The 19,924-nt window shown below is 38.8% G+C and overlaps 1 long non-coding RNA gene across 3 annotated transcripts in view; it reads left to right on the forward strand.

The window, feature by feature from the left end:
* Nucleotides 1-19,924, forward strand: part of LOC138164635 (uncharacterized) — a 61,782-nt gene continuing 41,858 nt past the window's right edge. For 2 of the 3 annotated variants that reach the window (XR_011169141.1, XR_011169142.1), the window contains exon 1: nt 1-280. This is a non-coding gene — a long non-coding RNA (uncharacterized lncRNA). The remainder of the gene's footprint in view (nt 281-19,924) is intronic. The other variant, XR_011169140.1, reaches the window with a different exon arrangement.

Below are 19,924 nucleotides of genomic sequence, written 5' to 3' on the forward strand. Positions count from 1 at the left end.
GACCCAACTTCTCACCCCACCTCAGCATTCAGCATGACAATAAGATCTCTCCACCTTGTAGGGCTACCTGAAGGCTTAGAAGAGACATAAAAGTGAAAGCATAAAGCATATTTTCTGTTCTGGATCTATGATTTCAGCAGCAAGAAAAAGTCCCAAAATGGACACTGGGAAATGGAGAGCACCATTGTTCTTGTAACTTGACATCCTGGAGAATTTCCTGTCCTTTAAACCTATCCCTACCCCCATACACACCCCCACCAGAACTTCAAGCTCCATGAAGGTAGGGGTCTGTCTTATCTAAACTTTGCACCTTTTAAGCAAATAGTACAGAGGTCTGCACATAGTAGGTGCTTTTTAAAAAAACATGTTGTGCTTCATTGTGTTCCTGATCCCTACCCAACATTTCTTTTCATTGATTCTCTTGATATTCTGGAGCTTTTGTTCATTGAGATGAATTTTGTTATTATTTTTTCTAGTTTTACAAAATGGTTTTTTGGTAGTTTGGTATGGCACTGAATAAGTAAATTAATTTAGGTAGAATTATCATTTTTATTGTATTAGCTCAGCCTACCTATGAACAACTAATGTTTTCCTAATTATTGAGATCTGACTTTATTTGTGTGAAAAGTGTTTTGTAATTGTGTTCATATAGTTCCTGGGTTTGTTTTGGCAGGAAGACTCCCAAATATTTTATGTCTGCAGTAAATTTAAATGGAATTTCTCTTTCTATCTCTTGCTGTTGGGCTTTGTTAGTAATATATAGGAATGCTGATGATTTATGTGGGTTTATTTTATATCCTGCAATTTTGCTAAAGTTGTTTATTATTTCAAGTAGTTTTTTACTCGATTCTGTAGGATTCTCTAAGTATACCATCATATCATCTGCAAAGAGTGATAGCTTAGTTTCTTCTTTGCTTGTTCTAATTCCTTCAATTTCTTTTTCTTCTCTTATTACTAAAGCTAACATTTCTACTACCATATTGAACAATAGTGATGATAATGGACATCCTTGTTTCACCCCGATGGAAATGCCTCCAGCTTATCCCCATTACATATAATGTTTGCTGATGGTTTTAGTTCAATGCTACCTATAATTTTAAGAAAGGCTCCATTTATTCCTCTACTCTCTAGTGTTTTTAATAGGAATGGGCATTATGTTTTGTCAAAAGCTTTTTCTGTATCTATTGAGATGATCATATGGTTTCTGTTAGTTTTGTTGTTGATATGATCAGTTACGCTGATGGTTTTCCTAATATTGATCCAGCCTTACATTCCTGGTGTAAATCCTACCAGATCATTGTGTATTATTCTTGTGATAAGTTGCTGCAATCTTTTTGCTAGTATTTTATTTAAAATTTTTGCATCTATGTTCATTAGGGAAATTGTTCTATAATTTTCTTTTTCTGCTTTGACTTTTCCTGGTTTATGTATCAGTACCATATTTGTAGCATAAAAAGAATTTGGTAGGACTCCTTCACCTATTTTCCCAAATAGTCTATATAGTATGGGAATTAACTGTTCTTTAAATGTTTGATAGAATTCACTTGTAAATCCGTCTGACCCCAGAGATTTTTTCTTGGGGAGTTCATTGATGGCTTGTTCAATTTCTTTTTCTGAGATGGGGTTATTTAAGTATTACACTTCCTCTTCTCTTAATCTGGGCAGTTTATATTTTTGTAAATATTCATCCATTTTACTAAGATTGTCAAATTTATTGGCATACAGTTGGACAAAATAGTACCTAATTATTATTTTAATTTCCTCTCCATTGGTGGTGAATTTACTCTTTCCATTTTTAATACTAGTAATTTAGTTTTCTTTCTTTTTTTTTAAATAAAATTAACCAAAGGTTAATCTTTGTTATTGTTTTTTTTATATAAAGCCAGCTAATAGTTTTATTTATTAGTTCAATCGTTTTCTTTTTTAAAATTTATTTTTTAGTTTTCAACATTCATTTCCACAAGATTTTGAGTTTCAAATTTTCTCCCCATTTACCTCCTACCCCCACTCCAAGATGGCAAACATACTGACTACCCCTCCCCCCAGTCTACCTTCTCTTCTATCCCCCTCTATTCCCCCCTTCCCCCTTTCCCCTTGCTCCCTAGGGCAAGATGGATTTCTGTACCCCATTGCCTATAAATCTTATTTCCCAATTACATGTAAAAACAATTTTTTGACATTTGTTTTTAAAACTTTGAATTCCAAATTCTTTCCTTTCTTCCTTCCCCCCAAACCCCCTTACCACCATTGAGAAGACAAGCAATTCAAAATAGGTTGTACATGTGTAGTTATGTAAAACACTTCCATAGTAGTCATGTTGTGAAAGACTAACTATATTCCCCTTCATCCTATTCTGCCCCCATTTATTCTATTTTCTCCTTTGACCTTGTCCCTTTTCAAAAGTGTTTGCTTCTAACTACCCCCTTCCCCAGTCTGCCCTCCCTTCTATCATCCCCTCCTCTTATCCCCTTCCCTCCTATTTTACTGTAGGGTAAGATACCCAATTGAGTATGTATGTTATTCCCACCTTAAGCCAAATCCAGTGAAAGTAAGGTTGACTCATTCCCTTTCACCTCCCAGCTCTTCCCCTCCATTGTAACTGCTTTCTCTTGCCTCTTTTATGTGAGATAATTTACCCTATTCTTTCTCTCCCTTTCTCCTTCTCCCAATATATTCCTCTCTCACCCCTTAATTTTATTTTTTAGATATCATCCCTTCATATGCAACTCATCCTGTGCCCTCTGTACATACACACACATACACATATACATATATACATATACACACATATACATACATATTCCCTTCAACTATCCTAATACTGACAAAAGTTTCATGAGTTACAAATATCATCTTTCCATGTAGGAATGTAAACAGTTCAACTTTAATAAGTTCCTTATGATTTCTCTTTCCTGTTTACCTTTTCATTCTTCTCTTGATTCTTGTATTTGAAAGTCAAATTTTCTGTTCAGCTCTGGTCTTTTCATCAAGAATGCTTGAAAACTCAATAGTTTTCTTAATTTCAATTTTATTAATCTCTCCTTTGGTTTTCAGTATTTCTAATTTGGTATTTAATTGGGGATTTTTAATTTGTTCTTTTTCTAGCTTTTTAATTCCATGCTCAATTCATTGATCTCCTCTTTCTCTATTTTATTCATGTAAGCATTCAGAGTTATAAAACTTCCCCTAATGCTTTCAGGGCGGCCAGGTGGCGCAGTGAGTAAGAGTGCCAGCCCCAGCATCAGGAGACTTGGGATTGGTTCCGGCCTCAGATACTTGGCACCCACAGAAAAATAACTGGCCATGTAACCTTGAGCAAGTTACTTGATCCTGATTGCTTTAAAAAAAAAAAGAACTGCTTTCACTGTATCCCATAAGTTTTGGTATGTTATCTCATTATTGTCATTCTCATGGATGAAGTTATTGATTGTTTCTATGATTTATTGTTTGACCCACTCATTCTTTAGGATTAGATTATTTAAGGGGTGGCCAGGTGGCTCAGTGAGTAAGAGCACTAGCTCCAGTGTTGGGATGACCTGGAGATCGAATCCCGGGCTCAGACACTCAGCACCACACCCAGAAATAACTGGCCATGTAACCTTGAGCAAGTTACTTAACCCCAATTGCTTAAAAAAAAGGGGGGGGATTAGATTATTTAGTTTCCAATTAATTTTTAGTCTATCTTTCCATGGTTCTTTATTACATATAATTTTTATTGCATCATGATCTAAAAAGGATGCATATAATATTTCTGCCTTTCTGTATTGGATTTTGAGGGTTTTATGCCCTAGCACATGACCAATTTTTGTGTAGGTGCCGTGCACTACTGAGAAAAAGGTTTTTTTTCCCCTTTCTTTCCCCATTCTATTTTCTCCACAGATCTACCATATCTAACTTTTCTAAAATTCTATTCACCTCCTTTACTTCTTTTTTGTTTATTTTGAGGTTAGATTTATCTAGTTCAGAAAGGGGGAGGATGAGGTATAGTTTTCTGTCTATTTCTTCCTGTAACTCCCTTAACTTCTTCTCCCCCCAAAATTTGGATGCTATACCACTTGGTACATGTATGTTTAGTAATGATATTACTTCATTGTCTATGGTGCCTTTTAGCAGGATATAGTTTCCTTCTTTTAATTATATCTATTTTTGCTTTTGCTACTCCTGGGTTTTTTTTTTTTCAGCTGAAGCATAATATATTCTACTCCAGACTTTACCCTGTGTTTCAAATGTGTACCCCTGTTTCAAATGTGTTTCTTGTAAGCAATATATTGTAGGATTATGGCTTTTAATCCATTCTGCTATCTGCTTCTGTTTTATGGGAGAGTACATTCCATTCACATTCAAATTCACAGTTATGATTACTATCTGTGTCTTTCTCTCCATCCTATTTCTCCCCCTGTTTATGCTTTTATTTCTCCTTCCTTTCCCTCCTCAAAAAAGTTTTGCTTTTGACCACCGCCTCCCTCAATCTTCCCTCCCTTCTTTCAGTCCTCTCCCTTTTTTTTCACTTTTCCCTTACTACATCTTCCCTCCATTCTAACCACCCCTTCCCTTTTCTTTCCTCTTTCCCCTCCTACTGCTTGTAGGGCAAATTAGATTTCTATACCTGATTACATTGTTCCCTCCTTGAGCCAAATCTGATGAGAGTAAAGTTCAAACAATGCTCTCATGTCCCTCCTTTCTTTCCCTCCACTGCAATATATCTTTGTGCCTCTGTAATGGGAGTGGGAATTTGAAAATCTTCCCTTCCTTTTAATAGACCTGGGGGGAGTTTGAAGACCTGCCCTGCTGTGAAGATAAACTCTGCCCCCTGATAGGCTGAATGTAATCACATGGAGCCTGTGGTGGGAGGAGTTTGCTGAAGGGAAGCAGAGCCCACGGGAAGCTGGTGGTCAGAGCTAGCCAGACAGTGGGGGAGAGATGAGGATCTCAGGCAAGGAGTCAGATTGGCTCATGAATAGATATTGATCTTGTATTGGTTTGTGGGAAGGCTGAAAGATGCTGTGGCTCTCAGGGTTATTATGACTTCTGAATATCTTTGGTACTATGATGGAATGGGCTTATTGGTTTTGGGATTGGGTTTTCTGGTGTCTAAATAAATGCTTCAGTTCTATCCTCTATCTGGAGAGTTTGGTATATTTTTCAATCAAACATCATGGGATACTTATAGTCACGGTCTTTATCGTGATCATGAATGCTGTAAATATTGAATTGGCACAATAGCCTGTCCATGTGACATAATTTACCCTTCCTACTCCTTTCCTCTTCTCCCATTACAATACCTTTTCACCTGTTAATTAGGTTTTTTAAATCATCATATCAGTTAATTTATACCCACACCTTCTGTCTATGTATATCCCTTTTAAATGTCATAATAAAGATACAATTCTCAAGATTTACAAGTATCATCTTCCCATATAGAGATATAAACAGTTTACCCTTATTGAATAACACGTTTTTTTTTTCTTTCCTGTTTACTTTTTTATGACTCTCTTGAGTCTTGTATTTAAAGATCAAATTTTCTGTTGAGCTCTGGTTTTTTATCAGCAAGATCTGCACATCTCCTATTCCACTGAATATCCATCTCCTTGCCTGGAAGAATATGCTCAATTTTTTTTTGGAGGGGGGAAGGCAAGGCAATTTGGTTAAGTGACTTGCCCAAGGTCACACAGTTAGTAAGTGTCAAGTGTCTGAGGCTGGATTTGAACTGAGGTTCTCCTGACTCCAGGGTCAGTGCTGATTATGCTGATTTTGCTGAGTAGTTGATCCTTAGGTGTAATCCAAACTCCTTTGCTTTACGGAATATCATGTTCCAAGCCCTCTGATCTTTTAATGTAGAAGATTCAAGGTCTGGCATGATCCTGATTGTAGTTCCATGATATTTGAATAGTTTATTTCTGACTGCTTGCAGTATTTTCTCCTTGTCCTGATAATTCTGGAATTTGGTTATAATATTCCTTTGTGTTTTCTATTTGGGATCTCTTTCAGGAGGTAATTGGTGGATTCTTTTGATGGTTATTTTACCCTCTGGCTCTAGGACCTCAGGGCAGTTTTCTGGGGGTGAATTCTTGGAAAATGCTGTTCAGGCTCTTCATAGTTTTCAGGTAGACCAATAATTCTTAAATTATCTCTCCTGGATCTATTTTCCAGGTCAGTTGTTTTTCCAATGAGGTATTTTACTTTTTCTTCTTTTTTTTTCATTCTTTTGATTTTGTTTGACTGATTCTTGATGTCTCATTGAGACATTAGCTTCCATTTACCCAATTCTAACTTTCAACAAATTGTTTTCTTCAGTTAGCTTTTGTACCTCCTTTTCCTTTGACCAATTCTACTTTTTAAGGAGTTGTTTTCTTCAGTGTACTTTTCCCCCCTCATTTTGTCAATTGTTTTTTGTTTGTTTGTTTTTGCTTTTCAGAGGGGGGAAGGCAGGTCATTTGGGGTTAAGTGACTTGCCCAAGGTCACATGGCTAGTAAGTGTTAAGTGTCTGAGGCCAGATTTAAACTCAGGTCCTTCAGACTCCAGGGCCAGTGCCCTATTCACTGCGCCACCTAGCTACCCCTGTCAATTATATTTTTAAATGAATTGCTCAATTTTTCTTCTACCTCTCTAATTTGACTTTTAAAATCCTTCTTGAGCTCTTCCAAGAAGGCTTTTTGGTCTTGAGAACAGTTTGTATTCCCCTTTGAGGTTTCAGATGTGGGTACAGTGACAATGCTTCTTCTGAATTTGTGTTTTGATCTTTGCTGACTCCGTAATAAGAACCTATGGTCTTTGCTTTTCTATGTTCCTTCTTACTCATTGTGCTTGCCTTTTCCCTGGCTTTTAAAATTGATCTCTGCTTCTAGGGCACAGGGGTCATTGAGCCATACTTCTTGTGCTGGAGGCTAGGGGCCTGGTTATTAGCTTTGTGTGTGGGGGTCTCAGGTTCTGGTGCTGAGCTAGAGCTGGCGGTGCTAACTGATGTGTGCCGATGCTATGTGGGGTTTACTACATTTCCACTGGTTTACACTGAAGCTCGTGGGGTGAGGTGTGGGGGTGGGGGTGTTTGGGCCATTGGAAGTTGACTCCTCCCGGGGGCTACGATAGAGCATGGGTAGGCTCAGCCCCTAGTGGACACCAACGTGGTGGTTCTCCATGCTGGTGTCTGCCGGTTCCCCTGTCTGTGTGAAGGCATGTGGGGGGATCCTAGTGTTGGTGCTTTCCCGCTCCATCACCCTGGGTCTCAGGATCTCCTGCTGGTTTGCTGAGATGGGGCTTGACCTTGGCTTGTTGGGATGCCTCCTGTCCAGCACTAGTCCCCTTCAGCCACAGCCAGAGGGACCTTTCCTATTATCTGCCTAGCCTCATGAGCTTAAAAAATGCCACACCTCATCTTTCTCCTGGCTCTACTGTTCCAGGATTTTTCCTGGAGTGGCATTTTCTGGGTTTTTCAAGGTCAGTGAGGGAGAGTGACAGCAAATTACTGCTTACTCTGCCATCTTGGCTCCCAAAAGTTCTCTCCTTTTGACTGTTTTTGTATCCCCAGCACATAAGACAGTGACTAGCACATAGTAGGACTTTAATAAGTTTTTATATAGATTAATTGACGAATTTGTAGGACCCTAAGTTTGGCCAGAGCAGGAGTTTCTGCTGTTTGCTTGCCTGAACATCATACTGTTTGCTGTTTGTTCCCCCTGCCGGCAAAGAGCTGGAAACTGAGAGTGCCCATCAGTTTAGGAATGACTGTACAAATTATAATATATGAATGTAATGGGATATTATTGTGCCATGAGGAATGATGAGAAAGGGATTATTGTTTTAGGGAAACCTGGGAAGAATTAAGCAAGCTGGTACAGAGTGAAGTGAGCAGAATCAAGATACTAGCAAGAATGATGAGGTTTAGAGTTGGTAGAGCTGGTTCAGGTGTGAAAGAATTCATTTAGACCTGCTCTGTAGCCATTGGGAGCTTTATTGGCACAAAAGCAGCATGGGTCTCCTAGTAAGAAAGCTAAGTGAGACTCTGATATTTGGGGGAATTATGCTTATATAGAGGTTTTAGAATGCTGATATAGTTTTAGAGACTTCTATGGAGGTTGAAGATTAGAAACAGAATGAGGAAGATGGATGACAGGAGAGGAGACACAACATAAGGGAGAAAGAGGAAATTTTACAACCCAGGATGCGGAGAGACAAGGAATTTTATGGTCCAGAATAAGGGGGAAGTTTTATGGTATTTCAAGATAAGGGAAAGAGACCTTAGGAAGCCTTCAGGTTAGAGAATAAACTAGGAACTTCACAAGGTACTGGAAAAGCAACTCTTAACCCTTAGGGCACCATTTGTATCCTGAACAAGAGCAATATTGTAAAGACAAACACATTGAAAGACTGAAGATCTATGATCAGTGTAATGACCAAGCATAGTTACAGAGGGTTACAGAGGACTGATAGGCAGATGAGCTGCACTCAATATGCAGAATGAGACATATTTGTGGGACATGGCTAATGTAATTTGTTTTGCCTAATTATATAAATATATATATTTATTACTTTTTTCTTTTTAAAGCAGGGGCAAGGATAGGTTAGAAGAGAAAGGGAGAAAATAGATTTTTGTTAACCAAAAATATAAAATTAATCTTTTAAAAAAGTGTATTGTTGCTGCAATGGTTTCAGTCATAGATGTGTTTCCCAATCTATAACAATAATCTGAACACCTGGGAGATAATCTTTTGTAAAGGGAGTGACAAAGTTTTGTAACATGATTGGTTGTGATAAGTTTTCTAGGTCTGGGCTGACAAAATGCTTATTTAAAAAATTTTTTAAATCTCTACTTTGGCTATAATCCCCTATGTTTGTCTGGAGGCTATTAATTTGGTTTCAATCAGGTAGGGAGAGCTTGCTCACAGGACCACATAGAGAATACTGAAGCTATCCTGCAGGTATTTTTTGAACAATTCACAGTCATCCTAAGGGTAGAACATTATTCCCTAACAGCAGGCCTAATAGTGGCTGATTTGTGACCCAGGTGGATTAATACATTGCAAAACTTTGCTCTAGCCCAGGGGTTCTTAACCTGAGGTCTGTAAACTTGCTTTAAAAAAATTGTGATTACTGTATTTCAATATAACTGATTATCCCCTTTGTAATTCTATATATTTTATTTTATGCTTTTATTAACATTATTCTGAGAAGGGGTTTCACACACACATATTAAGAAGTCCTCCTCCAATTTATTTCTAAACTTACCTGGACTTTCACACAAGATAGCAAAATATTTTTAAAATAGTATTTTATTTTTTTCCCCAATTATAAAGACAATTTTTAACATAAATTTTTACAAGATTTTGAGTTCCAAATTTTTCTCCTCTCCCTCCACTTTCCTCTTCTGAAAATAGTAAGCAGTTTGATGTAGTTTATATTTGTGCTATCATATAAAACATACTTCCTTATTCATCACAGTTGTCAAAGAAGAAACAGATCAAAAGGGGAAAAAAACTATGAGAAAGAATAAAATAAAAAATATGCTTTGATTTGCATTCAGAGTCCATCAGTTTTTTTTTTTATGTGTGTGGTTTTTTTTTTTTTTATGCTTTTTAGAGGGAGGAGGACAGGGCAATTGGGGTTAAGTGACTTGCCCAAGGTCACATGGCTAGTAAGTGTTAAGTGTCTGAGATCAGAATTGAACTCAGGTCCTCCTGACTCTGGGGCACTTGCTGTATTCACTGCACCACCTAGCTGCCCTGTCCAATCAGTTCTTTATCTGGATATGGATAGCATTTTTCTTTCTGAGTCCTTTGTTTTTGTCTTGGATCATTGTGTTGCTTAAAAGAGCTGAGTTATTATCATCACACAATGTTGCTGATACTGTGTACGATGTTTTCTTGGTTCTGCTCATTTTATTTTGCATCGGTTTGGACAAGTCTTCCCAGGTTTTTTCTGAAATCTGCCTGTTCATCATTTCTTATTGCACAAAGTAATAAGGTTACTTATTAGGTTTCATATTAGGTGATCATATTATAAGTTGTGCTGGGCACATGGACTAGACTACTACCATTTCCTTGGGGACTGGGATATTGCTAGAGAGGTACCTGAATTTGTGAGACTGATCCTGGTTGCATAAGGTGCTGAAAGCAGCTTACAATTTCAACCCCTAGGGGTTCAATTTGTTTCCTCAGAATTAAATTTGAGGGGTTTTCACAGCAGTCATAGTCACTTTAAAAAATCTTTTATTTATTTATTTTTAGTTTTCAACATTCATTTCCACAAAATTTTGAGTTACAAATTTTCTCCCTGTCTTTCCCCCACCCCCCACTGCAAGATAGCAAGTCTACTGAATCTACTTCCCCCAATGTGAGAATATAAGAGAGACTTATATTCTCCCCCACAACCCCCCTAACTTTCTAATAGGACAAGATGAATTTCTATACCCCAGTGCCTGTATATCTTATTTCCCAGTTGCATGTAAAAAAACAAACAATTTTTTTAACATTTATTTTTAAAACTTTGATTTCCAGATTCTTTCTCTTCTTCCCTCCTCACCACCCCCATTGGGAAGACAAGCAATTCAATATAGGTTGTATATATGTAGTTACACAAAACTTTTCCATAGTAGTTATATTGTGAAAGACTAACTATATTTCCCTTCGTTCTATCCCACCTCCCACTTATTCTGATTTCTCCTTTGACCCTGTCCCTTTTCAAAATGTGTGCTTCTAACTACCCCCTTCCCCAGTCTGCCCTCCCTTCTATCATCCCCTCCTCTTATCCCCTTCCCTCCTATTTTACTGTAGGGTAAGATACCCAACTGAGTGTGTATGTTATTCCCTCCTTAAACCAAATTCAGTGATTGTAAGGTTGATCCATTCCCTTTCACCTTCCTGCTCTTCCCCTCCATTGTAACAGTTTTCTCTTGCCTGTTTTATATGAGGTAATTTACCCTAATCTATCTCTCCCTTTCTCCTTCTCTCATATTCCTCTCTCACCTCTTAATTTTATTTTTTAGATATCATCCCTTCATATTCAACTGATTCTGTGCTCTCTATGTATACATGTATACACATATGTATTTATGCATACATACACCCTCCTATACATATACACACACACACACAAACTCCCTTCAACTATCCTCATGCTCATGAATGACAATGATTGTTTTTTCATATAGGAATATAAATAGTTCAACTTTAACAAGTTCCTTATGATTTCTTTTTCCTGTTTACCTTCTCATGCTTCTCTTGCTTCTTGCATCTGAATGTCAAATTTTCTGTTCAACTCTGGTTTTTTCATCAAGAATGCTTGAAAGTCTTCTGTTCCACTGAATGACTATATTTTCCCCTGAAACATAATATTCAGTTTTGCTGGGTAGATGATAGTTGGTTTTAATCCTAGCTCCTTTGATCTCCAGAATATCATATTCCAAACCCTTCGATCCCTTAATGTTGAAGCTGCTAGATCTTGTGTTATCCTGATTGTGTTTCCACAATACTCAAATTGTTTCTTCCTAAAAGTTTGTAATATTTTCTCCTTGACCTGGAAACTCTGGAATTTGGCTATGATATTCCTAGGAGTTTTCTTTTTGGGATCTTTTTCAAGAGGTGATCGATTAATTCTTTCAATTTCTATTTTGTCCTCTGATTCTATAATATCAGGACAATTTTCCTTGATAATTTCTTGAAGGATGATTTCTAGGCTCTTTTTTTGATCATGGCTTTCAGGTAGTCCAATAATTTTTAAATTATCTCTCCTGGATCTATTTTCCAGGTCAGTGGTCTTTCCAATTAGATATTTCACAATTGCCTTCTATTTTTTTTATTTGTTTGGATCTGTTTTATAGTATCTTGATTTCTCTTTTTTTTTAAATTAATTTGTTTGTTTACTTTTAGTTTACAAGATCCAATTCCACAATTCCTTGAGTTTCAAATTCTGTCCTCCTCCCTGTCCTCCTCCCCCCTCCCCTCCCCACAGTAGCATACAATCAAGTATAGGATCTGCAAATACTTTCACATTAGACATTAGTCAGGTTATAAAGACGGATTGTATCAGATGGAATGAAAAATGGTAAAGAGGAAATAAAACCAAACAAGAAAAAGTAAAAGATCAGGTAGTATGCTTCAATCTGGATTCAAACTCAGTTCTTTCTAGTTCTTTCTCTGGATATAGACATTGCTTTCCATCATGAGTCTTTTGGGATTGACTTATATCACTGTATTGCTGAGAAGAGTCCAGTCTATCAAAGTTGGTCATCACATATACATTGTGTCTGAAATTGTGTACAAATTTCTCCTGGTTCTACTCTTCTCACTCAGCATCAGTTCGTATAAGCTTCTCCAGGTAAATATGAAGTCCATCTGCTCCTTGTTTCTTATAGCACAATAGTATTCCATAACATGCATATACCACAACTTGTTCAGCCATTCCCCAATTGATGGGCACCCCCTTAATTTCCAATTCTTTGCCACCACAAAAAGAGCTGCTATAAATATTTTTGTACATATGGGTCTTCCTCCCACTTCTATGATCTCTTTGTGATATAACCCTAGAAGTGGTATTGCTGGGTCAAAGGGTATGAAATTATTTATAGCCCTTTGGGCATAATTCCAGATTGCTTTCCAGAATGGTTGGATTAGTTCCCAACTCCACCAGCAATGCATTAGTGTTCCAGTTTGCCCACATCCTCTCCAGTATTTGTCATTTTCCTGTTTTGTCATCTTAGCCAATCTGACTGGTGAGATGTGGTACCTCAGAGTTGTTTTGATTTTCATTTCTCTAATCAATAGTGATTTAGAGCATTTCTTCATATGCTTATAGATAGCTTTAATTTCTTTCTCTGAAAACTGCCTGTTCATATCCTTTGACCATTTATCAATTGGGGAATGACTTGTATTCTTATAGATTTGGCTCAATTCTCTGTATATTTTAGAAATGAATCCTTTATCAGAGACATAGGTTGTAAAAATTCTTTCACAATTTCCCACCTCCCTCTTAATCTTGGTTACATTGGCTTTTTTTGTACAGAAGCTTTTCAATTTAATGTTATCAAAATTATCCATTTTGCATTTTATAATGCTCTCTAATTCTTGTTTGGTCATAAAGTCTTTCCCCCTCCACAACTCTGACAGGTAAACTATTCCTTGCTTTCCGAGATTGCTTACAGTATCAACCTTTATACCTAGATTATGCACCCATTTAGACTTGATTTTGGTATATGGTGTTAGATAATGGTCTATGCCCAGTTTCTGCCATACTATATTCCAGTTTTCCCAGAAGTTTTGTCAAATAGTGAGTTCTTATCCCAAAAACAGGGGTCTTTGGGTTTATCAAACAACAGATTACTATAGTCGTTGACTTCTGAATCTCGTGTGCCTAATCTATTCCACTGATCCACTACTCTGTTCCTCATTTGATCATCATCATCATTTGATGACTGCTGCTTTATAATACAGATTAAAATCTGGTATAGCTAGTCCACCTTCCCTAGCATTTCTTTTCATTAATTCCTTTGATATTCTGGACCGTTTGTTCTTCCAAATGAATTTTGTTACTATTTTTTTAGCTCTATAAAGTAGTTTTTTGGTAAATTGATTGGTATGGCACTAAATATATAATTTAATTTAGGTAAAATTGTCATTTTTATTATATTAGCTCGACCCAGCCATGAGCAATTGATATTTTTCCAATTAGTTAGATCTGACTTTATTTGTGTGAAAAGTGTTTTGTAGTTGTGATCATGTAGGTCCTGGGTTTGTTTGTCCTGGATCTGTTCTCTAGGTCAGTTGTTTTTCCAGTGAGATATTTTACATTTTCTTCCAATTTTTCAATCTTCATGTTTTGTTTGATTGACTCTTAGTGCATCAGAGAGACCTGAGCTTCATTTTGACTGATTCTAATTTTTAGTGAATTATTCTCTTCAGTTAGTTTTTGAAGGTCCTTTTTTAGGGAGGTATTTTCTCGAATTACTTCACTAATTTTACTTTTTAAAGATTTGTTTTCTTCAGTGAGAGTTTTTTCCAATGTAGTCACTGTAGATTTAAATTTGTCTTCTGCCTCCCTAATTTGGCCTTTAAAATCTTTCTTGAGCTCCTCCAAGAATGCTTTTTGGGCTTGAGACCAGTTCATATTTCCTTCTGTGGTCTCAGGTGTGAGTATAGAGTCCATGTTGTTCCCTTTATTTGGTTGTTCTTGCTTGCTATAAGAAACTCTAATTGATTTTCTTGCCTTCCCCTTCTCCTTCTCAGCTTCCTTCCTTCCCATTGTAACTTCTTATTTCTTAATTTCTCAGGCTGGGAGTTAGGTGCCTGGTTTTAGGCTTTGTGTGCTATAGCCTCTGGGTGTCTAGATTGAGGCCAAGGCCAGGATTCTCAGTGCTTCTCTTGAGTTATGCTGATGCTCACAGAGTACTCTGTGGGGGAAGGGTGGTCTGGCCACTTCATATTTCTGCCTCTATGCCCCTGGGCTACTGCTCAGGTAGGCTTTTTCTGGTCAGGTGATGTAGGGCTTGTTGGATCCCCTCCCCCTCTTCTCTTCAGACTCCTTGCTGCCTCAGTTACACCCCTTCTCAATGACTTCCAAGCCCAATGCTATCTCAGGATTTCACTCTGGGTGGGACACTTATCTCTGGGTTTTCTAGGTCAGGGAGGGGAAATTGGAACAGCCAGAGTTTACTTTGTCATCCTAGCCTCTGGAAAGTCAGGCAGGCGATTTCTAAACTTCTAAGCTGGGGGCTGATAGCCCTAGGAGAAGCTGCTGTCTCTGCTGGGAGCCCCAAGCCCTCTCTTACCTGGCCCCAGTGGATCCTCCCGTCCTGTGGTGAGATGATGGTGAGACAGCTGCAAATTGCCCCTTGGGGTGGATGAGTCCACTGGCTGGGGCTCCTTCTCTCTCTGCTGTAGTCTGCTCTCTAGTCCGAGCTGCTGTAGCCCCCACGTGCACTGCAATCCCCCTGCCCAAACTCATGTGGGCACTTTCCTGGGCTGAAATCTGCCATGCTCTGTCTCCCAGTGGATTCTGACACTCCAAAATCCGGTCATATTCAGTTTTTAAAGTTTAGTGATGGGATTCATGGAGGAGCTTAGAAAAGTTACTGCTTCCATTCCGCCATCTTGGCTCCATCCCCTATCTTGATTTCTCATAAAGTCATTAGCTTCCATTTGCTTCAATCTTATTTTGAAGGAATTATTCTCTTCAGTGATTTTTTTGAAATTCCTTTTCCATCTGCCCAATTCAGCTTTTTAAGGCATTCTTCTCCTCATTGGTTTTTGAACCTCTTTTGCCATTTGAGTTAGTCTATTTTTTAAGGTGTTATTTTCTTCAGTATTTTTTTGGGTCTCCTTTAGCAGGCTGTTGGATCGCTTTTCATGATTTTCTTGCATCGTTCTCATTTCTCTTCCCAATTTTTCCTCCACTTCTCTTACTTGATTTTTAAAATCCTTCTTGAGTTCCTCCATGGCCTATAACCAGTTCATATTTTTCTTGGAAGCTTTTGATGCAGGAGTTTTAACTTTGTGGTCTTCTTCTGGTTCTATGTTTTCGTCCTCTTTGTCCCCAAAAAAGGATTCTATGGTCTGATTGTGCTTCCTCTGCTTGCTCATCTTGCCAGTCAATTACTTGACTTTTGAGCCCTTTGCCACAGTAAAACTCTGCTTCCAGAGTGGAGAGAGCTGTGTCCCAAATTGCTGGGGTTTTCACAAATGTTGTCAGAGCTATGAGGAGGGTGCCCTCTCTACAGCCACCACAAGCTCTGGACACTGGCATTCCTCACCCCAGGACCATAACCCAAGACTGTGACCCAGATCCAAGCAGGTCAAAGCAAGAGCAATTACCCTCTGAATGGTCACTTGGTCCTTCTACAATCTGCAGGCCAGGAGCTCCAGAGGCAGCCGTGGCAGCCGTTGCAGCTGCCATGCTGTCTCGCACCTTTCACCCTGGGGAGCAGGGGCCAGACCACATTCTTTCATCACCTGGTTACAACAGAGTACCCTACTGACCTTTTACTTTCTCTATGGTGTTTATGGGTTGAGAAGTCTGGAAACTGCCACAGCTGCTGGTGATTCACTCTCCAAGTCTGCTCTGGCTGGTGTGGGCTGATGGTTGTGGCTGGCCTGCATCTGGGCCCAAGTGGCTCACGTGGGATTGTACTTGGCTTCCAGCTCGTTGTGATAGACCCTTCCTGTCATCCTGCCAGGCTGCCTTCAGGGGGAGATTTGTTTTTCTCAGTCACTTTGTGGGTTGTGTAGCTCTAAAATTTGTTTAGAGTCATATTTTACAGGTATTAGAGGTGGTTGGTGTGGGAGCTCAAGCAAGTTCCTGCTTTTACTCCAGCATCTTGCCTCCATCCTCCCCTCTTCCTGTTTCTTCTCCAGTCATAGTCACTTTTGACCACTTCCAAATTCTGTACTTCTGCATCTTACTTTGACTCTTTCAGATTTAGGTTGTAGCAAAGAATTCACTCTAAGAGTCTGGGTGGGCAGCTGCTGGCAGAGCCAGGGTTTCTGGAGATAAGAATTCCAAAGGGTCTGTACTAGGAGTAGCTAAAGCTGTAGAAGAAAATGGAAGAGGTGGGACTATAGGAAGAAGGCGAAATTTTTGTTTTGGTTTCAATTTTGATTTCAATTTTTCCTCATTATTGTGGAGGCTAGCAATAATGCTTCATTGCCTTTGATTTTCTGATTCTGCCTCCCATAGAAACCATGCCATCTGTTAAGGATGAAAATCCTTCAAATGTGCACAACAGTATTTACAAATTTCATGATCTTCCTTAGGAAAACTGCAGTTAGTTACTATCTTAAATTTTTAAAAAATTCCACTTTTTCAAAAATTGTATGAAATTGGGTTCATAATTATTACATAGATTCATGTTCCAGGATCTCTTACCAAAAAGACAGTTAAGAAATTCTTTACCCAAAAAGAGAGGGAACAAAAGGTAGCACTCCAGGATTGTCTCTAACAAATTCAGTAGTTTGCCATAGGTTTTAATGATAAAGAGCCCTACCAAAATGGTAAGGACAGAGTCTGGCCTAATAGGTTCAAACAGGTGGAATGTCCAATGAAAACCCAGTCCTTATGCACATATTTGGTAGATGCTGTCTGATGAAATCTCCATCATGGATTTCAGAAAATGCACAGGGAATCTATGACTATTTCCCATTCACTTACCACATGGTATACAAGAGACTATTACTCCCTGTGAGGAGGATGAACTGCTTTGGGCCTCTGGGTGGAGGAGGAACCTTGAGCATTCTCTCATGTTTTTGCAAGGAAGTCATCAGAGCCCTATTTCCTTGCAGAAACCCAAGCAAGGATTGCTCTAAGGCTTCAGGTGTGGAGAGGTGGTAGCTGTGATGGCAGCCTCCTCCTGCTTGCTAGTTGTCTATTTTCTCTGTTTCGCCAATATATCGTCCTTTGTTTCTTTGCATTTTTTCCCCTGCTCTAAGTGGTAAAGGAGTATTAAGATAGCTGCAACCTTGTGAGTTTCAAATGATCAGAAGGGTAAGCTGCCAGAGAGCTTTTTGGCATCTGAACCTAATGGGGAGCAATCTGTGGGATATCGCCTAGCAATAAATCAGACCCAGCAGGTAAAATGCTGTCTTTTGGAGAGAGTGGCAAGCCAAGTGGAAGCCTACCAACCAAGCTTTCCAAAAGGAACCATTGGGAGAAGAGAGTCAGAAAGGAATGAGGGTGAGAGAATGCCTCAGTCCTGGTTTTGTGCTTCCCTCTCCCTTCTGTCGGAGGGAAGATCTTGTGAAAACTAGAGAACTGAAGGATTTGAACTTTTTCATTGGCATTCTAGCAGTGTCCCAGGGAGAGCAGCAGCTGGCAGCAGTATCTTCATTAGGAACCAAGGACAGACTGGAGAAGTGAGGAGAGCAGATTCAAGGCTCTGCAAAGAGCTCAACAGAAAAGCTCCACCATACTTAAAGGGAACAACTTGAAGACCCCAGCACAAAGACTTCTATGAGCTGTTAATCACCCCTTTTCCACATATGTATTTTGAGTTTGAGCCCACTTTCCCCTGGAATTTGTAGATATTGGTGAGGAATGTGTCACAGACTTTCGGGGAAGTTATTTTGTACCAAGGTACTGGTAATAAATACTAGTTTCTAAAAACTAATTAAGTCTGGCTAATTGATATCACTGGACAAAATCATAGGGGAAGCATGCTAGAGGGGGCTTCTAAACTATGGCATTTTATATCCACCCTCCAATCCCTAAGAGCCATCGTAGTGATTAGGAGACTAGTGGGAGCAGAACTATGGGGATCCAACCTGCCCATGGGAATAAGGACTGAGTGCATAACTCCAAGGCATACACTACATACACAGAGAAATGAACTGCAGTCAAGAATCAAGACTGGGGTAATCAACGAGAATTGGACTCACCATTATCCTACTTCTTTGGAGTCCTTGGCCATTTTTCATTATCCTACTTCTGACATCAAATTGTTAAAGCATAATCCAATAGCACAGTTAATTATACTTATGAGCAAAACATTTTACTGCAGCTTTGGAGTAGAGAGACCAAGAGGCTGAAATGGAGAATTTTCTCCCCAAAGAGTAAATTACGCACTGAAATGTCCATGCTTCCACAAAAGAAGAGGGAGATGTCAACATTTTTTATAACTTGCCGAATAAAAAGGTATCTTTAAATGAAAGAAACATTCCCTGGAACTATTTACATTTTTTTTTCTATCAACAAGATCATGAATATGTAGTCAGAAAAAAAAAGCCTCAACTGCAAGGTGACATTTTGGTTTCTGAGGCCACCTTCTGCATCCTCTTAAATTTTTTTTTTATCAATATTCAATAATTTTAATATTTATTTCAATATAAAAAGCCAAGTCAACAGCATTTATTAAATATTTTCTATGCAATAGTCACTGTGATAAGTACTAGAGATGCAAAGAAAGGCAAAAAACAAAGAAAAAACAGTCCAGACTTTGAAGAAGCTTTCAGTCTAATGGAGGACACAACAATGAAGCAGCTATGTGCAAACAAGATATGGACAGGATAAATTGGGGATAATCAGCAGAAGCTTACCTGAAGAAATGACCTGAGTCATTTCCCCAGGGCACAACCCGTTCATGGAGACCTGCTCAACTTCCTATAGAGGATAGAATAAAGAAGGGCCAGACAGGCAGCATGTCTAAAAGCAATCTCTCCTTATCATTGTATAATGATATATAGATAAGGGTGTCAATCTAGTTGTTTACTTCATTAGAGGGTATATGATGTCTCTGAGATACACTGGCATGTTTCGTGAATAACTGTGTTTAGGTGATCCATCAGCCAAATTCTAACATTGGTTCTGATCAAAATGGGAGAGCTTTGAATATCAATTTCTGTCCTCTCCAACTGCACTCCTATCCCCAAAATACTTGGCTAGAACCATGCCCAACACCCAAGAATCAGTGTAAATGAAGATCTCTGTCCTGTCCCTTAAGAGTCAGTCACAGTTTGCGCTCAGTCTACTGGGAAGACTTGGCAGGACTCTCTTCTCTCAGAGTATACCCTCTTGCCAGATTAATGACTTTGGAAGTCCAGTTATATGTGCCCCCCTAGCAATGAACAGAATTGTTACTGAAGCAGGCAAAACAACATTTCTCAGGAGTCAGGTCCTCATAAACAGGAGCTCTTTGGGCTAGTGGAGAATACAGGGATATTGGCACTTTAACAAAAGGACTTAGTCTCTGGCAGAATTATAGCCCTTTGTTAAGGGCACTGTAATGGGAATGTAAATTTTTAAGATCTTCCCTGCCCCTAGGCTAAAGTGCACCTGGAGCCTGGGGTGGGAGGCTTGTTTTTCAGTAGATACTTTTTGATTGGCCAGTGGGTCAATAAGGTTGTTACATTCTCTGAGCCAGGAGAAGTCTATATAAGCCCTGATGTGTAGCTTTGTTTTGGGGCTCACTTTGAGAAGTGTTCTGTGATTTGATCAAGATGAAACTCTGAG

Source organism: Petaurus breviceps, unplaced genomic scaffold (genome assembly GCF_028583685.1).
Source record: "Petaurus breviceps papuanus isolate PSGF00001 unplaced genomic scaffold, PetGlider_PUasm1.0 191, whole genome shotgun sequence".
Lineage (NCBI taxonomy): Eukaryota > Metazoa > Chordata > Mammalia > Diprotodontia > Petauridae > Petaurus > Petaurus breviceps.